Source organism: Vicugna pacos, chromosome 17 (genome assembly GCF_048564905.1).
Source record: "Vicugna pacos chromosome 17, VicPac4, whole genome shotgun sequence".
NCBI classification, from domain to species: Eukaryota; Metazoa; Chordata; class Mammalia; order Artiodactyla; family Camelidae; genus Vicugna; species Vicugna pacos.
In genome coordinates, this window is record NC_133003.1 from 30707156 (window position 1) to 30732173 (window position 25018).

At 38.0% G+C, this 25018-nt stretch overlaps 1 protein-coding gene across 5 annotated transcripts in view; it reads right to left on the reverse strand.

Moving 5' to 3' along the window:
- Positions 1-24328, reverse strand: part of FHIT (fragile histidine triad diadenosine triphosphatase) — a 1244593-nt gene extending 1220265 nt beyond the window's left edge. For 2 of the 5 annotated variants that reach the window (XM_031686353.2, XM_031686354.2), the window contains exons 1-2: positions 24065-24327; positions 12172-12232 (exon numbers count right to left, since the gene is read on the reverse strand). The gene's annotated coding sequence lies outside the window, so the exon portion shown is untranslated. Of the gene's footprint in view, positions 1-12171; positions 12233-24064 lie in introns of all 5 variants that reach the window. The other 3 variants (XM_015236553.3, XM_031686352.2, XM_072941591.1) reach the window with 2 other exon arrangements.
- Positions 24329-25018: the final 690 nt, after the last annotated feature.

Genomic DNA, 25018 nt, shown 5'->3' on the forward strand with positions numbered 1-25018 from the left:
GATGACATTACTAGAGAAGAAGTGGGTCAAATACATGGTCACTTTAAAACAGAATGTCAACTGTTCTTTCTACTTCAGTAATTTGATGCAGATACACCCCACCCCACCCCCAAGAAAAGAAAAGAAGAGAAAAGAGGAGTTCACAGCTATTAGCTTAGTGTATACACAGACAGAGAGAAATGCAAATATTGTTAAAATTGCATAAGCCCAAAATGACTTTGCAGCCTCTGATCAGTCAGTCAACATAAATTTATTAAGCATCTACTATGGGCCAGACACTGACCTAGGTAGAATGCTGAAAGCAGACACAGCTCCTGCCTCACAGAGTTTACAGACTGGGATAAAGGACAAATAGTAGCAAGGTGATTGAAACTGATGTAATGAAGACTGCAAATGAAGTACAAGGTACTAAGGGAGCTTATAAGATAAGAACTAACCTTCTTATCAGTCAGAATAAGTTTCCCTATAGAAGAGACATTTAAGCAACCACCGCAGGTAGGGTCAGTAGCAAGGTAAGATGTGGCGGGGGGGTAGTTCCAAGCAGAGGGCCTTTCTCTTCAAAATGTTTCCTTTCAAAGAAACCAGGCTTCAAGATGGAATAGAAGGTATAATGGAGTAAATGAAGCCAAGGAGTCCACCCTGGGAGTTATCTTTTCCTTGTTTTAATCACTATTTTTAAAATTCAATGATTAAGAGAAAAGAACTTTGAAGCATTAGTATGCCTCTAGTATGCCTCAGTCCTATCTAGCCACATAAAGGCAAAAGTTAATCATAGCGACATCTTTTTGCTGATCTAAATATTAAGGTAGGTTTTACTTTTTAAAAAAATCTAATTTATCTTGACTGTGCTGGTTAAAATCCATGGGTTATTTTTAAAAACATGTTTTGACAGCAGTGAAACTTGCAGCACACGCAACACCAAGAGCGTAAATTTGTTCAGGGTACAAGTACATGAAAATTAATACAAGCAGTTGGTAAATGTGATTTAAAAAAAAAAAACCTACCAACTTCAGGCCATAACATGTGGAAATTAAGAAGAAAAAGTTTTTCTTCTCTAACATTTGGTCATGAAAATCCTGATTTGTTCTTGCAGAAAATTGTTGTGGATCATCACTCAGGTCTCTTATTACACAACTTTTTTTCCATGGGTTCAACAAAAGAGAATGGAGAGAGGAAACTGGGTTTATCTATGAGTATGCTTGCCCTTTGTACTAAAACCCAGAGTGTGATGTTTGGACCAAGTTCTTTCCAGACTCAAAATCCATCCCCAGAATCTGAAATTAACAAAAACTGCCTTAGCATAACTGAGGGCTGAATTTGGCCCTAAATGCTCCATGACTAAGTAGGGCTACAAGTATGGCAGAGTAATGTGTGTGTGTGTGTGTGTGTGTGTGTGTGTGTCTTTAGCATTAATTACCAGCAATGACCTTAGCAGCTACTCCAAAATGAATATAACCTAGGGCTACTTTTAAAAATATAGTGTACCATCCACAAGAATTAATAGTCCCATTCTACACCATTACTTAAATCTTATCAAGAGTTCAGGAAGGCATAGTTTAAGAGGAAGATTGGCCAAATTATAAAGTACCTACAGGAGGTCAGCCAGAACGGTGAAGGTTCTGAACTTCACAGAAGCAACAGCTGAAGTATCTGGGGAATATTCAATCTGGAGAAAAGTAATGAGAGGCATGAAAACCACCTTCATAAATTTGATGGAGGTTCATTGACAAAGCCAATTCATTTTATCGAGCACTTCCTCTGCGCAAGGCACTGTACAAGGCAATGAAGTTACAACACTGAGCAAGTAAGCCCTAGTCCTTTATTACCATATGGAGGAGAAAATGGACTTTCTCTGTGGTACTTCACAGGGTATGGTCTAGCAGAGCACAGCACAGATTCTGGAATCAAAGCACTAGACTCAAAGCCTACAGTAGGTTGAATGGTGGTCCCCAAAACATAAGTCTACAAATCTCCAGCACCTGCAAGTGTTATTTCATTCAGAAAAAGGGTCTTTGCTGATGGTATTAAGAATCTTGGTATGAGGTCATCCTGCATTATCTAGGTGAGCCCTAAGAACTAGTGTCTTTATGAGAGAAAAGCAGATAGAGATTTGAGACAGAGGAGGAAAAGATATATAGAAGGCCAAGTGAAGTAAATAGTTACAGAGCCACAAGCCAAAGGATGTCTGGAACCATCAGAAGCTGGTAGAGGCAAAGAAGGATTCCCAGAGCCTCTTGAGGGAGCATATGACAGGCTTGGCACTGTGTGACAATTAATTCCTTAAAAAGTACATACTACATAATTTCTTCTGGGAGCCATTGTCTCTTGGATAAGAATGGAGGAGTTACTATTTACCTAAACCAAAACTTGAAAATATCTCACAATCTCAGGTAGGGGAGAAGGGCAGGCCAGTGGGTCTTCCAAGAGGATAAACTTACCTATACAATTCTCTTCCTCCTTGAATTCAGGATATTTCAGACACTACCAACTACACCCTGGGAGGCTAGGTCAAAATGTGCAACAGGCCAGGCAATTACGATAGGAAATTAAGATATAGCTGCCTACTCCTATTTGTGGTGTAGCTGCAGGGTCAGAATAACATGGTTCACTTGGGCCCAGTATGGCTGAAAAGACACAGGTTTCAAATAAAGCTAGACAGGAGAATAGATAAAAAAAGCTATGGAATATTCACATATTATAACACTATACAGTAGTCAAACCAAATATAGTAAGATACAGAACAGTGTGTATGTGGTGTTACTTTTTGTGTAAGAAAGGAAGGAAAATGATTTACATACATATTTGCCTGTATCCATGAAAAGTACTGAACAGATGCAAAAGAAACTAGTAAAAGTGGCTACCCTAAGGGAAATGGGGGCAGAAATGGGAGTGTGGGGACAGGAGGAGGAACAAAATTTCACTTTATACCTTTTGTATTGTTTTGATTTTTGAATCAGACAAACGTATTACCTACTGAAAAGAAATGTCTATTAAAATAAAAAACTAAAATGAGGTTATAATAACTCACATTGCTGGTAGTAAGTAAAATGGTACATTTGAAGAGGGCAATTTGATGATATATATCAAGGACCTTAAAACTGGCATTTCCTTGGACCCAGTGATTCCACTTCTGAAAGGAATTTAATCTAAGGAAGTAACAAGATTTGTGTACACACACACATACTCACACAGATGTACAATGTGGTATTATTTTTATAGTTAAATTTTCTTAAGTCTACATGTAAAATAATAGAGATCCAGTCAAATAAATTACAGAACATTTAAATAACTGAGGGATGTGTGGCTGTTAAAAATTATACTATAAAACATGTACTGTAAAGACTACAGAGAGATACAGGAAAGTAATATTCATAGTATATTATTTAAATTATTCATTAAATTTTTAGTAAAATCTTTAAAACATCTGCCAGGTGCTAGGCACTGAGATAGATGCTGATGGAAAAGGCCAGTTATGAGGCAGTACATAAATAAAAAATCCCACTTTTTATATATTTATAACTAAGCTGGGAGGGTAAACACCAAAATGAGAGCAGTGATTACCTGTGGGTGGTAAGATTATGGGTAAACTATATTTTCTATAATGAACATATATTACTTCTGCAATAAGAAAAAAATCACCACTTTTTAAAATCAGGCTAACAGCTCCCAAGATCAAAAAAGTGTCTTGGTCATCTGTTCTCTCACCCCTCCCTGATGCCGTGAACACAAGCATGATGCCCACTTCAACCACAGCCATCCTGTGATCATTAAGAAAAGGACAAGAACACTGTAGACACATTCTCCTTGACATCTCTGAGCTGCTGAACTAAAGCTATAGCACCACACATTTCTAAATTTCTTAATATGTTGGAGAAGTAATCCTCTAATTTTTTAAACCACCATAAGTCAAGTTTTCTGTTACTTGCAGCTGAAAGCATTCTGAGCTGACAGAGTAAAACATATAAATACAAAATATGTTAAGGTTAGTACCAGCAACCCAACAAGTTTATTTTGATCGATGAGTAGAGCCTCAAAACTGATACTGTTAATGGCCCCACCAGCTTCCTGATCCATAGTCTCTCCTCTAAGCTCCCAGGAAACAGAGCCCAGGAGTATCTGTTAGTGGGGATTCTAGATGAACAGGGGAGCAATGCCTACAGTGAAGAAAAACTAGGTACTTTCTCCTACAGCTTACAATATGACCCAACATTTCCACTTCTGAGAACGTATCCTAAGAAAGCAATCATGAGTGAGATTATGTATATATGCAAATAATCCTCATTAACATATATCAGAAGCAGAGGTGGGGGAAATCTAATGTTAAACAATTAGGATAGGTTAAAAATAATTGCATGTTCTAATAGTGGAGTACTTACAGTCATTAATGACATAGGAAAATGCACACTATACCTTGACGAGTGAAAAATAGGTAACAAAACTACAAGTAAAGTGTAATTCCCAACTTAGAAAACTAACAGAACAAACAAATATACACATACAATTTAAAAAGATAGGGTGGGGTGTATAGCTTAGTAGTATAGTGCCTGCTTAGTATGCACAAGGTCCTGGGTTCAATCCCTAGTAACGCTATTAAATAATAAACAAACAAACAAACAAACAAACCTAATTACCTCCCCCACCCAGAAAAAATAATGTAAAAAAAACCCAACAGACTGACAGGTCTCTTTTAAAATGGAAAGGATATACACTGAAATATTGATAGTGCTATCATGAGGGAGTGGAATGGCAATGTAACTTCATTTTGGGGGCATTTTTGTCTTTCTTCATCTTTTAAAATAAATTTATTTTCTTATACAGTTGGTAAGAAAAATTTTTTTCAGATAGCATCTTCTTATAAAATAATCTGGGCCTCCAACCAAGATGTTGGCCTCATTGACAGCAACTTTGTCCAGTGTCTGCCTACAGATCCAATGGAGTCAACAAGAAACAATTCATTTTTGTGTTCTAAAAATAGAATGATGCCAACAGCTGCAAGCCAAGCTACAGAAAAAGATAAAGAAATTTTGTTTCCAAGTGAATTTGCATTATATAAATGCATTATATTTTAATTCCATAAATATAGTTTTTATGCTGCCAATTTGAGAAAAATATTGCTGATTCCTTAAATAAGTCTATTCTACATTGAAATTCTGCCCTTTACATGAAATAGAATGATCTTGGAAACAATAAATGAATGTTAATTTGCTATGTCAATTGGTAAAAAGCAAGTCCATTGACATTCTTGTCATGATCTATCGGACTTAATTATACAAGAAAAGTAGCCATCAAGCAGGTTTGATCTTTCAACCAGCTGAGGATATCAGCTAATGGAGCTTAAGCTCCCAAGTCAGATGACATGCATCCATATCACAGTGCCACCACCTGCCAGCTGGGTGTCCTTAAGCACTTACTTAACCCCTCTGTTTCAGTTTTCTCATCTGTAAACAGGGATAATAAGAGTATCTACTTCCTTGAGTGGCTGTGAGGATGAAATGAAAGAATTTGCACAAAGGTCTTAGTTTCGGTCCTGGCTTATAGTAACCTGATAAAAACTAAGGTCTCTTCTAACTTGGTTTTAACTCATAAGTGGAAATAGATCATGGGCCAGAGACATTAGATTTTTTTTTTTACTTTTAACAAAATATGTTTTATTTATTATAAGGTAATATATATAATCATTTAAATTAAATGGCAATATATAAACTTCAGAAAAAACTAAAAAGCAAATCTCTTGCCTCATTGCTTCCTACTTCCCTGTTGTTATACCCAGAAGTATCTGTGTTCCATTATTTTGTCTTCTATTTTGCCCATTTCCCCACTGTAGATATATCATATTTCCCCAAGTTTTACTGAGAAATAATTGACATACATCATTGCATAAACTTAAGGTGTACAGCATGATAGTTTGATTTATATATATTGTGAAATGATTACCATAATTGATTTAGTTAACCCATCATCTCATAAAGGTACAATAAAAAGAAAAGCAAGTTTCTCCTTGTAGTGAGAACGCTTAGCATCTACTCTCTTAACAACTTTCTAATATATCATATAGCAGTGACTACAGTCATCATGTTGTATGTTATATCCCTAATACTTATTTATTGTGTAACTGAAGTTTGTACCTTTTGATAACCACAAATCTGATCTTTCCCTATGAGTTTGGTGAAGGTTTGGGGCGGGGGGGGGGTTGTGTTTTGTTTTGTTAGATTTCATATATAAGTGAGATTCTATAGTATTTACCTTTCTCTCTGATTTATTTCACTTAGCATCATGCCTTCAAGGTCCATCGATGTTATTACAAATAGTAGAATTTCCTCATTTTTATAGCTGAATAATATTCCACTGTATATATAAATACCAGAATTTCTCTATCCATTCATCCATCAATGGACACTTAGGTTGTTTCCATGTCTTGGCTATTATATGTAATGCTGCTGTAAACATGGGGATGCAGCTATCTTTTCGAGCTACTATTTTGGTTTCCTTTGTATATCTACATGGAACATTTGATTCTAAGGAAGCTCCAGCATCCAGGTTTAAGAACTCATGTGGGATACAAATACTTGACTTTAAGTATAGATTTGACATTATTTACTGTTCCCTATTCTAAATGGTATGCATAGGGAAAATATTGGGTCTTTCAGACCACTGGAAATCTGCTTCACCATGTGTATTAGAGAAAGTAACTACCTTATTCACTTTGTCTTATCTAGTTCTCTGGAAAAAGCACTACATTATTCAACATATTGTGACTAATAATAAAAATGACTTCTAAAACCACTGCTAACATGTATTTGATGTCCTGTTAACTAGGTACTAGGAAGCATCCCATGTATTTTCATGTATTACCTCATATAATCCTAACAACTAACCAGTGAGGTCAGTTTTCTTATTATCCCTATTTTTCAGATGAGAAAACAGAGTCACAAAGAGAAAAGTGCTCAGACAAGACATAAACATAATACATAAGAATAGTAATAATAAAATAAAAACATAGTAACAACAACAAAACTACAGTATCATTAAATCCCAGTGATGTGCCAAACCCAGCACTAAATGCTTTCTGAACATCTCTTGTGTTTACAACATCCTTGTACTATTCCCATTTAGTGGATGAGAAGACTAAGAACTTACGTAAATTAGCTAAGGCAAGATATAGGTCTGTCTGGCCCCAAAGCCAGCCTTGCCAGGCAATTACCCTTCTTCAGAGGGTAAGGGGAAAGGCTTATCACATCCCTGAAGCTCTCCACCTGATCGTAGGATTTTGGAGAGGCACAGGACTTTAGAATTATCAGATCCAGGTCCCTAACTTTACAGATGTGGAAAGGGAGGCCCAGAGAGAGGACACGACTTGCATAATGAGGTGAGAGAGCCAGAACTAAAACCCTGGTCTCCCAAGTCCCAGGACAGTGTTCTTGTGGCATGGCGAGGCCCTCTCACGTTGAGTCGCCCATGTCAGACAGTGTGAAAGCAGGAAGGGAGATCCTGACAGCTGCAGAGTGATGGCACCAGCCTATTGTCTCTCCCTCTGCTCCCTCCTGACCCTGAGGAATGCTGCACACGCTTCCTGACACATTCAGAACTGGGAAGAGTAGAGAAGCTTGGGGACAGAATCCACAGCAAAGGCAGGAAGCATCCAGTGCCCTTTGGATCTACCCAGAGCCAATTTCCAACATAATTCTCCTGAAATAGATGGAGATCAATGAAGAAGAAGGTTGACTCAGGCATGTGTGGGTCTCTTTTACAGACACAAAACACAACACAGTCCAAGTCTTGGAGAGCATGATCTGAATCAGCAAATCGCCTGAATCTTTTCTGACTAAATGCACATCTTTCCTAGTTTGTGCACTGGATAAAAATAATTAAATCGTCTCGTGGAGAAATTTTAAAAATAGAGTTCAGTATTATGTAATCCTTGAAATACAACAGTTGTTTACCCTGCTTTGATTTCTCAGCTTCCTTTGATGACAAATATTAATATTTATCATTTTTCCGATGTTGGACTAATGAGAATCTTAGCGTTTATGAGGAGGTATTTAAATATTACAGCATGGTAGATGTGTTTGTTTTCTGATTCATATTCCTCTGTACTTAACATCAACCAGCATTTATTTTTGGTGCTAATTCCTGGGTTGTAGTTCATCAACATTTTCAGTAAACTTTATATGGCCAGAACTGCTGGCCTCTACATTTATCTCATGGCCAAATATGAGAATCTACCAAATAACACAATACTGTGAGAAAGAGCTAGATATGATCATCAAAGTGAAAACTGGCACACATGGATAACTACTTGCCAGCAAGTAGACAGAGCAACATTCCAGATATAATTACACTGAACACAGGTTAATATATTGAGTGCTGAGTACACATCTGTGTAAGGCATGCTTTACACCAACAGGTTCACTTGATCCTCACAAAAAAATTCTAAGTACTAAGTGGTATTATCATCTTTGTTTTACAGAAAAGAGAGATGCGAAGAGGTTGAGTACTTCGCTCAAGATTACATAGCTAATGAGAAGCAAAGACAGCAGTCAGTGCTCAGAGCCAGACAGAAAGCAACTCTCTATATTCCCTCCCTGCAAGCCCCTAGTTGACTCCCCAGCGTTTGAAAATTACTATTACTAGTACAACATTAATGACCCATCTGCACGGAGCAGCAGCCTCAGGATGACCCAGACTTTCAGATCTTGATGGTAATGATGAGACATACATAACTCTTTCTGTCCACCATAGGTCTAGGGATAGGACCATCAAGGGCTCTGCCCTCAGGGAGCAAACTTTCTTGAGATGTAAAATAGACAATACTAATGTAATAAACAAAGCATTATCTCCAATAAAGAGAGATTGTCCCATTTAATTCATACCTACCTGTTATGTAGGTACTATTATGTCCATTTTGTAGAGAAAAATAAAACTCTGCAAAGAAGAACAACTTGCCAGAGATCACCCTAGCCTGCAACAGAGTAATATATGTATTTGTGAACTCTAAACAACACTACTCATTACATTAAAACAGAATGGCAATAGAGCGGAAGCCATAAAGACCTAGGACTTTGCTATTCCAAGTGTGACCCATGGACAAGCAGAATTGGCATCACCTGGGAGCCTGTTAGAAATGCAAAACCTTCTGGCCTAACCACTTTTGTATATAATTCCAGCCAGGCTCTGACCCATATGAGTTGGACCCAGCTGTTTCATCTGCACTAGGAATCACAATAATTCCTCTGGGCCAGGGAAACCTTGGTCTGTTGCCTCAGGGAAGTTCAAGGCTACAGGAAGCCATAGCTTAGAGGAAGCTTCCTGCCCTGCACGGAGGGCCTCAGCTGCAGATTTATCTGTGGCCACTGGCTGCTAAAGCGTCCTGGCCTTGTTTTTATCCACTCAGCTGGCAGAACCCAGCAACCGGGATTTCAAACTGCAGGGGCCACCTGTTGTTTTTGTAGCCCCAGTATCATTTCCCCTCTTCTGAAGGTAACAGCACCTCCCATTAATCAGGCCTCTCTGTGTGTAGAGCCCTGCAAGCTCAGACAGCACCATTCACATGCATATTTGTGAAATGAAAAACAAAAAACCTTCCCTTTCCCTCCACCCAACCATCTTCTTGCTGTTATACCTCTGCTTACTCTCTGCATTTGCTTCTCTCCCTCTTGTTTTTCCCTGCTCTCCTGCAGATCACTACCTCTTCCTTCACTAGGTTTCTTCCCGGGAGAGGTTGGATAAGGATTGTTACTGCTCCAGGGCTGAGAGAAACAACCTTATTCCAGAAGGTTCCAGCAACTTTCTCTGTCTGTCCTCTGGGCTCCAAGCACATATACAAACTCTAGCTTCTAGGCATTACTCAAGCATCTCCTGGCACAACCAAGCAGGTACTGTCCTTTAGTTAATGTGGAGACTTAAGACAGCAGTGAGTTTTGCTTTCTCTTTTTTTCAAAACTGAAGACATGCAAAGGAGTCTTCAAGTCTTACAGAAAATAAAAATTGTGTTCTTACCACATACCACAAACTTCAGTGATGAAATGAATGTAGACCATACTCTCCTCCCATCTGTACCCAACTAAAATATGCATGCATTAAACCTCATGAGGAAGTACTGATACTTCCACATTATCTATTATGGGTTTTAGCTCCAATAGCAGTGAGCCTGAGAAAGTGCAAAATATACTGAATTTTAATAGAAACTTGATTGTTAATAAAAAGAGGTAAATCCATAATGAGTAATACTAATAAACACAGAAAAAGACTCCAAAAGAGTCATTAAGTTCCAGAGTACAGTCAACATGTGCCTTTTGTGATTTCTCAATTTTCTCTTCACCAATTTCTCAATTTCCTTTTCTATTCCTACTTATTTATCATTACAAGAAAAACCTTGGCATACATACAAATACCCTTCAAATATATAATTTTTAAACTGTATTAAACCCTCCAGCAAAAACACTTCTCCCACTCTTTTTTTCTAGTCAACACAGTAGGGAAATAAAACTACTACATTGTGAAATGACCTCCTAGTGAGCAGAGAACCTCAAAGAATGCTGAAAAAGGAAATTACTGTATAGGTAGTATGCCTTCAGGCCAAGAATGCTTCTGGAAACTGGATATAAAGTTCTAAATATAAATATTCAGGGATCTGGCCAAGATGGCAGAGTAGGAAGACCATGAGCTCACCTCCTCCTATGGGCACAACAAAATCACAACTACTTACAGAGCAACTATCTATGAGAACAACCTGAAGACTAGCAGAAAAGATTCTTCAAAACTAAATAGGCAAAGAAGGAGTGACAATGAGATGGACAGAAAGGGTGAAGACAGTCTAGTCCAGACCCCCACCACTGGGTGGGCAACTCACAAATGGGAGGATAATCATAACTGTAGAGGTTCTCCTAAGGAGCAAGGGGTCTGAGGCCCACATCATGCTCCCCAGACAGGGGTCCTGCACCAGGAAGACAAGCCCTCAGAACACTTGGCTTTGAAATTCAGCAGGGCTTCTATATGGAAGAGCCAGAGGGCTGTGAGAAATAAAGACTCTTGTTCTTAAAGGTTGAGTGCAAAATCTCACATGTTCTGAGTCCCAGTGCAGGGCAGTAATTTGAAAGGAGCCTATGTCAGTCCCACTTTCTGATCTGGGAGAGCCTCCTGGAGAGGCAGTTGGCAACTGGAATGCCCTCTGAGGACACAGTTGCTAGTGGCAGCCATTCTGGGGAGGTCGTTCTATAAAGACCTGGTGCTAACAAGCACTATTTTGGAGTCCTCCCTCTAGCCTATTAGCCCAGGGGGTTTACCTACCCACCAGCAGGATGCCACCAGCCCCAAGTGCCCATAGCCCTCCAGCCAGATGCTCAGGAACCTAACTCTGCCCACCAGTGGGCTATCATCAGCCATGGGATCTCTTGGAGCCATGCAGCTAGCCATTGCCTGGACCCAGATCCACCCATCAGTGGGACAGCAGTCACTGCACAAAACCAGGCAGCCAAGTAGGCCAGGGGCAAGCCAGTGTGCCCAGAGTAGTTAGCCCCATCACAACATGAGACAAGCAATCTATATAAGGAGCACCCCTAGAACATATAGCTCTGATGACCAAGGAAAGTGTGCTGCCGGGCCTCATAGGACATCTCCTACATGAAGCCATTTCTCCAGAATCAGAAAATATAACTGATCCACCTAACACATAAAATAAACACACAGGCAAAATGAAGAGAAAGAGGAATATGTCCTAAACAATGCAACAAGACAAAACCTCAGAAAAAGATATAATTGAAGTAGAGATAAGCAATCTACCCCAAAAAGAGTTCAAGGTAATCATCATAAAGATACTCAAGGAAGTAGAGAAAAGAATGGATGAGTAAGAAGATTGACAAAGAGCTAGCAAATAGAAAGAAGAATCAAACAGAGCTGAAGAATGCAATAACTGAAATTAAAAATACACTAGAAGGAATGTATAGGCTAGAGATACAAAGAAATGGATCAGTGAGCTGAAAGATAGAGTAATGAAATCACCCAAGCTGAACAGAAAAAAGAAAAAAGGATTTTCTAAAATGAGCAGAGTTTAAGAGACTTCTGAGACAACATCAAGGGCACTAACATTCATATTATAGGGATTCCAGAAGGAGAACGGAGAGAGAAAGGGGTAGAGAACTTATGTAAAGAAGTATTAGCTGAAAACTTCCCTACCTTGGGAAAAGAAACAAACATCCAGGTCCAAAGAGCACAGATATTCCCAAACCAGATGAACCTAGAGAGGGCCACACAAAGACATTATAATGAAAATGGCAAAAATTAAAGACAAAGAATCAAAAGCAACAAGAGAAAAGCAACTAGTTACATACAAGGGAACTCCCATTAAGTCAACTGAATTTTCAGCAGAAATTTTGCAGACCATGGAATAATACTATATACTCAAAGTGATGAAAGGAAAAAAATCTACAAACAAGAATACGCTAACCAACAAGGCTACCATTCAGATTTGAAGGAGATATAAAGAGTTCTATAGATAAGCAAAAGCTAATAGAGTCCACCACCATTAAACAGTTTTATAAAAATGTTAAAGGCACTTCTCTAAGTAAAAAGGAAAAGACTACAACTAGAAATATGAAAATTATAAAAGGGAAAAATCTCATTGGTGAAGTTACACATACAGTAAAAGATCAACCACTTATAAAGCTAGTATGAAGGTTAAAAGACAAAAGTAGTTAAATAATCTACTTTCACAATAAGTAGTTAACAGATACACAAAACAAAAAGATGCAAAATATGATGCCAAAACATTAAATGTGGGGGGGAGATAAAAATGCAGGATTTTCAGAATGCCTATAAACTTAAGAGATCATCTTTTAAAAATCTAATATATATGTTGATATATATGAACCTCATGGTAACCATAAACCAAAAACCTATAATAGACACACACACCAAAAAAAAAAAGTATTCAAACAAAATACTAAAGACACTAATCAAACCACAAAGGGGGAAAGCAAAAGAAGAAACAAAAAAAGAATTACAAAACAAACAGAAAAGAATTAATAACATGGTAGTAAGTATATACCTATCAATAATTACTTTAAATGTAAATGGAATAAATGCTTCAAGCAAAAGACACAGAGGAAATGGAAAAAAAATTTTTAAAACCTATATATATGCTGCCTACAAGAGACTCACTTCCGATCTAAAGGTATACACAGACTGAAAGTGAGGGGATGGAAAAAGGTACCTGTTTTTGAGATCTGTTCTTGGGAAAAGTGTGGTTTGTGGGAAGTTTGACCTGATCTTCATCAATAAACTCTCATTTACATACATACATACACACACACAAAATGTGCAAATGGAAATGAAATAAAGCTAGGGTACCAATACTTACACCAAATAAAACAGACAATGACTGTAAAGAAACAAAGAAGAACATTATATAATGATAAAGGGATCAACTCAACAAGAAGATAAAAACATTTGTAAATATATATGCACTCAACATAGAAGCAACTAACTACATAAAGCAAATAATAACAAACATAAAGAGAGAAGTTGACAGTCACACAATAATAGTAAGGGACTTTAACACCCCAGTTACGTTAATGGATAGATCATCCAAACAGAATATGAAAACAATGGTCTTAAATGACACATTAGATCAAATGTACTTAATAGATATATAGAGGATTCCACCCAAAGGCAGTAGAATATATTCTTTTCACATGCACATGGAACACTCTTCACGATAGATCATATGATAGGTCACAAAATGAGTTCCAGTAAATTTAACAAGACTGAAATCATAACAAGTACCTTTTCCAACCACAATGGCATGAGACTAGAAATTAACTACAAGGAAAAAGCTGCAAAGAAAAAAACCACAAACACATAAAGGTTAAAAAATTTGCTACTAAACAGCCAATGGGTCATTGAGGAAATCAAAAACACATGGAGACAAATGAAAATGGAAACACAATGATCTAAAATCTACAGGACACAGAAAAGAAGTTCTAAGACGGTAGTTTATAGTGATACAAGTCTTCCTCAGGAAACAAGAAAAATCTCACATAAATAATCTAACCCTACACCTAAAGAAAGTAGAAAGAGACCTAGCAAACCCAAAGTTAGGAGAAAAGAAATAGTAAAGATCAGGGCAAAAAAATAAATGAAATAGAGCCTAAAAGTAACAACAGAAAACAACAGTGAAATTAAGAGCTGATTCTTTGAAAAGATAAACAAAATTGATAATCCTTTAGCCAAACTCATCAAGAAAAAAGAGAGAGGGATCAAATAAATAAAATCAGAAAAGTTACAACCAACATCACAGAAATACAAAGGATCATAAAAGATTACTATGAACAATTATACAATAGAAAGGATAACTGGAAGAAATAAATTCCTAGAAAAATATAATCTCCCAAAACTAAATCAGAGAAAAATAGGAAACATAACACACTAATTAATTGAATCAGTAATTTTAAAAACTACCAACAAACAAAAGTCCAAGACCAGACAACTTCACAGTTGAATTCTACCAAACATTTAAAGAAGAGCTAACACATATCCTTCTCAAACTATTTCAAAAATTGAAGAGGAAGGAATGCTTCTAAACTTATTCTCTGAGGCCAATATCACCCTGATACCAAAATCAGACACCACAAGAATAGAAAATTACAAGCTAGTACCACTGATGAACACAGATGCAAAAATTCTCAATAAAACATTAACAAACCAAATTCAGTAATATATTAAAAGGATCAGACACCACAATCAAGTCGGATTTATCCCAGGGATGCAAAGATAGTTTAACATCCACAAATCAATCAATGTGATACTGAAAAATAAAAATCATGACTCATAATAGATATATCAAAAGTTTTTGACAAAATCCAACATCTATTTATGGTAAAAATTAAGTGGGTATAAAGGGAACATACCTCAATATAATAAGTGTCATATATAGCAAACCTATAGCCAACATTGTGCTCAAAGGTCAAAAGATTAAAGAATTTCCTCTAAAATCAGGAACAAGACAAGGATGCCCACTCTCACCAGTTTTATTCTAAAAATACTGGAAATTCTAGCAAGAGCAATCAGACAAGAAAAATAAATAAAAGGAATCCAAATTTAAAAGCAATGTAAAAGTGTTGTTGTTTGCAGATGACATGATATATACATATATGCAAAAATCCTAAAGATATTACCAAAAAAATTAGAACTAATAAATGAATTCAGTGAAGTTGCAGGATGCAAAATTAATATATGAAAATCTGTTGTGTTTCAATACACTAACAAGAAACTATCAGAAAGAGAAATTAAGAAAACAATCCCATTTATAATTACATCAAAAAAGAATAAAACACTTAGGAATACATCTAACCATGGAGGTAAAACACTTATACTTGGAAAACTATAAGCCACTGATGAAAGGAACTGAAGATGACACAAACAAGTGGAAAGATACACCATGCTTATGGATTGGAAAAATTAATAACATTAAAATGACCATACTACCCAAGGCAATCTACAGATACAATGCAATCTCTATCAAAATGCCAATGGTATTTTTCACAGAACCAAAACAAATAATTCCAAAACATACGGAGACACAAAAGACCCGAATAGCCAAAACAATCTTGAGAAAGAAAAACAAAGCTGGAAGTATCATGCTCCCTGATTTCAAACTATACTACAAAGCTACAGTAATCAAAATAGTATGGTACTGGCACAAAAACAGACACATATATCAATGGAACAGAACAGAGAGCCCACAAATAAACCCACACTTACATGGTCAATTAAGCTACAACAAAGGATGTAAGAATATATAATGAGGGGAAAAAAACAATCACTTCAGTAAATAGTGTTGGTAAAATTGTACAGCTACATGCAATGGCATCAAACTGAACAACTTTCTCATACCATACACAAAAGTAAACTCAAAATGGATTAAAGATTTTCATGTAATATAAATGGCCAATAGGCACATGAAAAAATGCTCAATTATCACTAATGCAAATCAAAACCACAATGGGTATCACCTCACACCAGTCAGAATGGCCATTATTCAAAAGTCCACAAACAATAAATGCTGGAGATGGGGTGCAGAAAAGGGAAGCCTCCTACACTGCTGGTGGGAATGCAGTTTGGTTCAGCCATTATGGAAAACAGTATGAAGAGTCCTCAAAAAACTAAAAATAGACTTACCATATGATCCAGTAATCCCACTCCTGGGCATATATCCGGAGGGAACTCTAATTTGAAAAGATACATGCACCCCAAAGTTCATAGGAACACTATATACAATAGCTAAGACATGGAAGCAACCTAAATGTCCACTGACAGATAACTTGATAAAGAAGTTGTGGTATATTTATAAAGTGCAATTAAAAAAGAATAAAATAATGCCATTTGCAGCAACATGGATGGATCTGGAAGTTGTCATTCTAACTGAACTAAGCAGCAAGAGAAAGAAAAATACCATATGATATCACTCATATGTGGAATTTAGAAAGAAAAAGGAGGACACTAATGAACTCATCTACAAAACAGAAACAGACCTGCAGACATAGTAAACAATCTTATGGCTATCTGGGGAAAGAGGGTGTTAAGGGATAAATTTGGGAGTTTGAGATTAGCAAATGTTAACCACTATATATAAAAATAGATTTAAAAAAATGGATTTCTTCTGTATAGCACAGGGAACTATCTTCAATACTTTGTAATTTTTCATTAATTCCTTAATGAAAAAGAATACGAAAATGAATGTGCATATGACTGGGACATTATGCTGTATACCAGAATTGACACATTGTAACTGACTATACTTCAATTTTTAAAAAAAGACTTTAATTTAAGACCTGAAACCATAAAACTTCTGGAAGAAAACACAGGCAGTACACTCTTTTGCACTGGTCTTAGCAATATTTTTTGGATGTCTTCCCAGGAAAGGGAAACAAAAGCAAAAATAAATAAATGGGACTACATCAGTCTAAAAAGCTTTTGAAGGAAACTATCAACAATATGTAAAAGCAGCCTATTGAATGTGAGAAGACATTTACAAATGATAAAGCCAATAAGGGGTTAATATCCAAAATATACAAAAAATGTATACAACTCAACATCAAAAAAAAAAAAAAACCTCGTTAAAAAATGGTCAGAAAACCCGAATAGCCGTTTTTCCAGAGAAGGCATACAGATGGCCAAAAGACATGAAAAGATACTCAACATCACTAATCATCGGGGAAATGCAAATCAAAACCACTAGGGATACAACCTCACACCTGTCAAAATGGTTATCATCAAAAAGACAACAAATAACAAGTGTTGGCACAGGATGTGGGAAAAAGGGAACCCTCATTGGTGGTACTGTGAATTAGTGCAGCCACCATGGAGGCAGAATGGAGGTTCCTCAAAACATTAAAAATAGAACTTTCATATGATCCAGCTATTTCATTTCTGGGTATTTACCCAAAGAGAACAAAAACACAAATTTGAAAAGATATATGCACTCCAATGGTCACTGCAGCTTTATTCACAACAGCCAAGATATGGAAGCAACCTGTACGTCCTTTGATAGATAAATGGATAAAGATGACATTTTATATTTATGTGTGTGTGTGTGTATATATATATATATACACACACACACACATACATACACACACAGAATATTACTCAGCCATAAAAAAGAATGAAATAATGCTATTTGGAGCAACAGGGATGGATCTAGAGATTATCATATTAGGTGAAGAAAGTCAGACAGAGAAAGACAAATATCATATAATATCACTTACATATGGAACCTAAAAAAATGATACAAATGAATTTATTTACAAAAAGGAAATAGACTCAGACATAGAAAACAAACTATTATTACCAAAGGGGAAAGGAGTTGTGGGAAGGGATAAATTAGGAGTCTGGGATTTGCAGAAACAACAAGGACCTACTATACAACACAGAGAACTATATTCAATATCTTGTAGTAACCTATAATGGAAAAGAATGTGGGAAGAGAATAACTGAGTCACTTTGATACACACCTAAAGCTAAGACAACATTGTAAATCAACTATACTTCAATAAAAAGAAAATTTCTAAAAAAGAATGTTACTAGTAAAAATGGATTGTATTTTATCTGAACAATACTTTAAAACTTTTTCAATAACATGGCCACAGCTCATGAAAACATGTAACTCAGTTTCTTTTGAACATAGTTTTCACGGGTTAATACTTTTTTTCTTTCAGCTATGAGGAATGGAACGAACTAAATACCAGAAAGAGAAATGCAGTCTGAAACTCAACATTAAGAAGAATCCTGACTCAGGTGCACACAGCTAGAGATAAAAAGGCATGGGGAGTGCCCTGGAAAGCAATCTCAGAGATAACCTAGGGCACAACATATAGTTCATCACATTCCAAGCAAGCTTTGTGACTAGGCTGATTATCTCTTCCACTCCCAAAGCCTTCATAATGCTGCTTTCTAGATTATTTCATTTCCCAACCAGGCCCTTAGATTGTACCTGATTCATTTCATGATGTTAGGCTTTTTAGAATCGGTGGTTCTCAATCCTAGATGCACTTCATTATAACCTGGGAAACTTAAAAAAGAAATTACCAATTCCTGCCTCTCCTCCCACACTTTGATTTTTCTGGAAAGGACCAGCGCCAGGTGATTCTAACTTGCAGCAAGGGCTGAGAATCACTGGTTGGACAGCAATCCAAATAGTTTAAAACTATGTAAAGAAGCACACACTATAATTGGGCTATATAAATTTACATTAGGAGGTAAGATGCCTCAAATTCTTGTCTTAAGCACATATAAAATGGTATTTTAAGGATCCTAGATTTTTCCATTAAATTCAGAGAAAGACAATTGCATGGGAGAAATGTATCTATTTTGCCCATAATACTCAAATCGTTACAAAGGATTTGGCACTTCACACGTGAAACAGAAGAAAAAGCAGTAGAATTAAAGGTAATCTGTTCCACATAGTATTCAAAAATATGATAAACAAGAAAACATGGAGCAGGGTACATAATATCATGATTTTCATTAATAACCATAAGAGTAAAATCAAAGCTACCATTCACTGAGTGCCAATCACTGTATTAAGCATGGTAACGCTTTCCATGGGTGACCTCACTGAAAATTTAAAACATGATTAAAGCAATAAAATTATTACCCCTATTTCACAGATAATAAAGAAAACGAGGCTCAAAGAGATTAGATCACTTTCCCCAGAGTCACACAGCAAGTAAATGGTAAAACCAAGATTAGAATCAAAGTCTTCTGCTCTCTGGAGTCCAGTCTCTTAATCAACATCATCTCTCACCTAAATAGAAAGCTCAAGAGTCTCTTACTTGCTACTCAAAGTATAGTCCATGGGACCAGCAGTATCTACCTGTTAGAAATACTGAATCTCTGGCCCATCCTACATCTGCTGAATCAGATTTTAAGATCAGCAGGAGATTCATATGCACATTATAAATAAAGAAGAGCAGACCTACCTAGTTTTCCCACATCAATTATTACCTCTCACAAATTCATCATCCATTCTGCATCCAAATGTTTTAAAAAAAAAAATCCATTCATTTTATTTCCCCACTTAAAGACTTTTACATGCTTGCCCAAATGCCCTTGGAATAAAGTGCAAAATTCTTTTACAGTTCAGGAAACTGGACTCTGCACAATGTCACCCATTCCTGCCTCTGCAGCCTCACCTGTCCCACCTCACTCGTTCACTGATTTGTAGACCTCAGGCACAAAGACATTCATTCTGCTCATCAGATCCCAATACACTCTACCTTCCTTCCTTTCTTCTTTCCTTCCTTCCTTCCTCCCATCCTTCCTTCCTTCCTTCCAGTCCTTCTGTGTCTAGAATATACCTCCTACCACCATGACCACCTCCATGTCAGCCACACTGAAACACTGTATCACTAGTGCATAATAGTGCAGTGCCTGCCACAGAGCTAGGAGGAGGATGTACCTGCTCAGTAAACACATGCTTAGGATAATGGAGGGCCCGAACTGTTTCCTTTGTTCATCTGCTCTTTATTCTTGCTATAATCCTCATTTTGTTTCTCCTTCCCCATTCCCTGCACCACCCCTTTTCTATAAGTCACCTCTCAATCAGTAACCTCGTGGCTATTGAAGTTGTCAGCTTTAGAAAAAAGCACTACCACGTCCACATGGCTGTTGCCCCAGGATTACTCACCAGCTAGATGACAATTGCTTCACTTCAATCCTGGGGCTCCAGGATAGGCCCACTCCTTTCTAAAAGTGGACAGAAGGCCCCAGTGACAGAAGTCAGCTGCTTTTCAACACAAGATAAAATCTATAGATGAAACCAGAGACCAGGGACCTCTCAGCAGGCAATTCAGAGCCAAAAGCTTCACTACCTCTTGGCCTACACAAGAGAGGTTCACTAGGCTGACAAGATGAGTCATCAGGAGTTAAAGTTAACTTCATATTTGATATGTGATGACCAAGCTGGCTACTCTAAGAAAATAAATGACAAATCCTTTTATAAAATAGGTGTATGTCTCTGGTTTCAATCTTGAATAAGTATGTTTTCATATGCTAGTTTGTATTATTAACAACAAAATAAGAGTTACTCTTCAGCTACTGAATGCAAGCTATTGAGTGCCTGACAACATGCTCAAAGCTTTAAACACACTATTTTATTTAGTCTTCATTCTCACTTTATGAGGCAGAAATGCTTGTTATCCTTGTTTTACAGAAGAGGAAACCAAGGGCTAAGTAAACCTCTAAGAGGCAGAGCTGGGATTTAAATCTTAGGCCTCTAGACTACCACTCTCTATTGACTCTATGCTATGTTTTTCTATTTGGATCACTTTCTCATTTTAGAAGTCACAGACCTAGACATGCCCAAAGAAACAGCCCCTCAGAAGATGACCTCAAAGGCTGAGATTTTTCTCTGCAATGTAGACATTGATAGTAACCTGCTACATCTTATATTTCAAAGCTGCATTTCTACATTGAAAGAGAAAATTGAGATTCAGGGGAAAGATGTGGGAAAAGAGCTCAGAAGTGCTATGAATGCAATTCTACAAATACTTTTTCACAGTGTACTAGTGGTCAGGCACTGTGCTGAAAGCTGATTGGTCAGACTGTCAGCCAGGACCGTGCTGGGCAGACAAGGGGTGATGGGGAGAATGTCTCCCATAGTGACGGTCTCGGGAATGTTTAACCAGTAATTTATCAAACTGTTACTTTATCATCTCATTATGTAGAAATCATTTTTCACACACGAGAGGTGAGAGTTATCTGCTTTATTGTCTGTGAATACATAACTTAAAGGGCCAATGTGCCTTCTAAAACAAAAGTCTTGTACAATTCAAACAACTCGTGTTCATTTCTGACTTGACCCGACATTAAGACAGTTAGATTTTAATGTGAATACAAACAGAGCATTAGACTTTGTTCTCAAGTGTCTAAAAGAACAAAAGAGAAATGAATACTGGGAGCCAAAACAAGATTAATTCCCAAAATAGAAATGGAGCATATTGAAGCTGCATGTACATAAAAATAAAGATATAGACACAGAAACATTTCATAAAGCATTCCACCAAACAGTTACAGGAATAAAGTGAAGACAAGGATACAAAGTGAAAGAAAGCATGAAACTAAAGGGTCACATACAGTACAATGAGGCCTCCAGAAACGTGCCACCTTGCAGAAACAGAATGCTTTTGACACAAGGGCATGACATAAACACTGTGGACCATGTTGTACCTCACTTTCCTTACTTTTGAAATGAAGAAGTTAGACTTGATGATTTATAAGGTTCTTCTAGCCCTAGCCTATTAGCTACTTTTTATCTATGAGGCCCTGCAACTAAAGAGAAATGAGCTAATAAAGATGCTCAAAAAACATTTGAAGAATTAAGGAAATATTTTATCCTTACCAATATAAGAAAAGAGATTTTACAACAATTGGTCCTGGTCTGTGGCCTAGAAAGAATAAATTAGTGGAGAAACCATTATCTAAACAGTTTCTCATCTGGCATTCCTGATAGATGACTGATGGTAGAATGAATATAACCCCAGACTTGGAAACAAGATGTTTGGGTCTGGTCTCATCTCTGACACAGACCAACTGTGTGACGTTGGGCAAACTGCTTTTCCACCTGAGCTAGTTTCCTCATATCTAAAATAAAGGTATTATAAAGCTATATATAGCTAACATTTGTGGAACCTTTACTGTATGCCAGGAACTGATCCAAGATCTTTGCTTTAGATTTAAATGATCTCAGAGGCTTTTGCAGCACTAACATTTAATGTCTAACTACAAAGGCAACATGGTATAATGGAAAGATTCCAAATTCTGTACTCAGAAAGGCTGGGCTTCCTCAAGCAGACTGGATTACAATCTTCTATTAACTAGCTGAGTTAAGTTGTACACGTTGCTTAACTTTTCTTGCCTTAGGTTTCTAATCTGGAAAATGCATATGAAAATGGCTATTTCTCTCATATAGATCTTGAGAGGATTAAACTATAATAACTAAATGTAATATCTTTTTATTTATAAAAATATATATTACGTTTTATTTGTAGGTGTGTGACCCAGGAAATACCATCTTCTCAAATTTTTCCCTCATCGACAAATGAGAAATACATTATTATTAAGAGAATATGAAGATGCTCTGTAAATCGAGCGTTATTTGTGCTTGAAAGAATGCACAATCCCTATGTAATACAGTTGGGAAAGCATATATGCAATAATCCCCTACATAGTACTTGGGAAAGCATACACAATCAACATCGACACTACCAATAAGAAACAAGACATTTTTACTAAATGCATCTTGCTAGTCCCAGCTCGAAGCAGGTGGACGCGGAGGCTGGCAATCAAGAATGCAAGGCCACATGGACTTTGTAGTCCTGAGTCAAGGGGCTGCTCCACAGAACGGCTGGAAGTGAGACTTCAACCCCCAGGAGACACCTGGCCAAGCCAAATGGCACGCTGGGAGGTGGAGTACCAGCCCAATGGGAAACAAGATGCTGGACTCCAACTCCCAGAAGCCCCGGCTGCCCGGGCCGCCAGCTACCGTAAAATGGAGCCACAGAAAAGGGAGAGTTCAGGTACACCAGTTTAACCGGTGAGAGCAGCGGCCGCTCTCGGTAGTCCCGCTCCCAGCACCCGTCAGTCTTTCTAAAATGGCCATTGGGCGGTTTTCGTGCCGGTCCCCAGCACATTTCTGAGAGACCCACAATAATCAGACAGTAAGTTTACAAGCGGCAAACTTTTACAAGCAAGACCGCATTTAGACTTCGCTTCCTGGTAGCATCGTTGGGTCACTTGAGCAGGGAGATTTAAAGCTCTTTTTCCCCCAGATAAGCATTGTGAATGTCTGGTCCAAGGTCATGCAGCAGAGGCAGAATGTGATCCTAGAGAGAAAGCTGCAAATCCAGTTTCACTAAATGGCCCTTTTTTCCCAACAGGAACATACCTTAAAAATACCCACGTTTTCATAGAAAAAACATTAAGCCAGAAAATAGGGGCAAGGAAGTCCAACAGAGTACCGATTTTTCCTACCATAATGAACTCTTTTTTGTATTTTTAAAATACCAAGTGTAAAATTCTCTTCCAAAATATTGCTTTGCCTGTGCCCTGCTTGTCTCCTCTCCTGGACACGAGTTCAAAGTCTCCCCTTCTGAGGAACCCAGAGAGGGGTGTTTAACACATATCTTTATCTATTGGGGCAGAGATTCCTGCTACTTGCCAGTGAAACTGAAAACCATCCAAAAGCGGCCAGTGTCAACTACCACCACCAGGCCGGTGCGTCCTTTGAACTGCTGGCGTGCCCCATGCCTCAGTTTACCGACTTATAAAATGCAGCGGACGAAGGGCTGGGTTAGGGTTGGGGCCAGTGCTCTGGACCAGGCCGTGGAAAGGTTCTGTGAGGTGGGAGGGTTCTCCGGGCAGACCGCCCCTCCCACCTCCCAACGAGCTGCGCGGGCCCAGTCAGTCCCCGCCTCATAGGGTAGCCGGGTTAAGGACCACACGCGTGTGGAAACCCAGACCGGCGCGCGAGAAACACACTGTTCGACTTGGGCTTGCCCGCCGCCCCTACCTTCCAAGATGTTGGCAGCTGGGAAGTGAAAGGCAGAGGGAGGGAGCGCGGGGCAGGACCGGTGCCTGGGCGTGTGCTGCCTGAGAGGGGTGGCTGCCTGAGAGACCCGGCAACAGAGAGCAAAAAGTCCAGCGACTGGAGCAGCCGAGCGGGGACTACTATTCCCAGAAGGCCTCGCGGCAGGGGCGGGACCCAAGATGGCGACTCGTCTGGGGACAGGCGTGGGGGCCAATAGGCGCAGAGCGTGTACCTACAGTGGGCCAATGAGAAGCCATAGTAACTACCCCGGTTCGGGGCGGGAAACGCCGTCCCTCTCAGGAGAGAAGCTGAGGTGAGAATTCCTTTGGAAAGGGATTTCGTCATAGTTCACACAATCTGTTTTTTTCCAAATGTAAAAAGTAACATGGTTGTTTAGGCTGTGCTGCATCTTTTGTTTCCTTCTTTCCTCAGAAGCGCGCTCAGTTTACCCCACCGCCCTCACAGTTCCTCGCGGTGTGGGTTTCCTTTCACTTCCTCTCCTCGCTCAGGATCTTTCTTAATTACTAAAGCTTTTTTTTTTTTTTTTTTTTTTGCCTTATGTTTCTCTCAGAACGCGGGCTCGCAGGCCTTATTCGTCGTTTATGACTACACTAGGCCTTCCCTGGTATTCTGACTAAAATTGTACCACATGCTCCCGTGTCCCTTCCCTTATCCCTTGTTTGTACTGTCTTGTCCTTAACCAAACGTTGTATATAATGTATTTATTTATCTTTTCTATCAGTCTTTCCCTATAGGATGAAAGATCTATGCAGATACGGGGTTTTTTCTTAGTCACTGAAAAATTTCTAACACCTAGAAATATGAATACTTAATATGTAGCTTAATATTTTATATTATAAATTTATAAGTATATAGTCTATGTATGTATAAATTTATATTATAATATTTTATGTATATTATATGTTTACACCCATA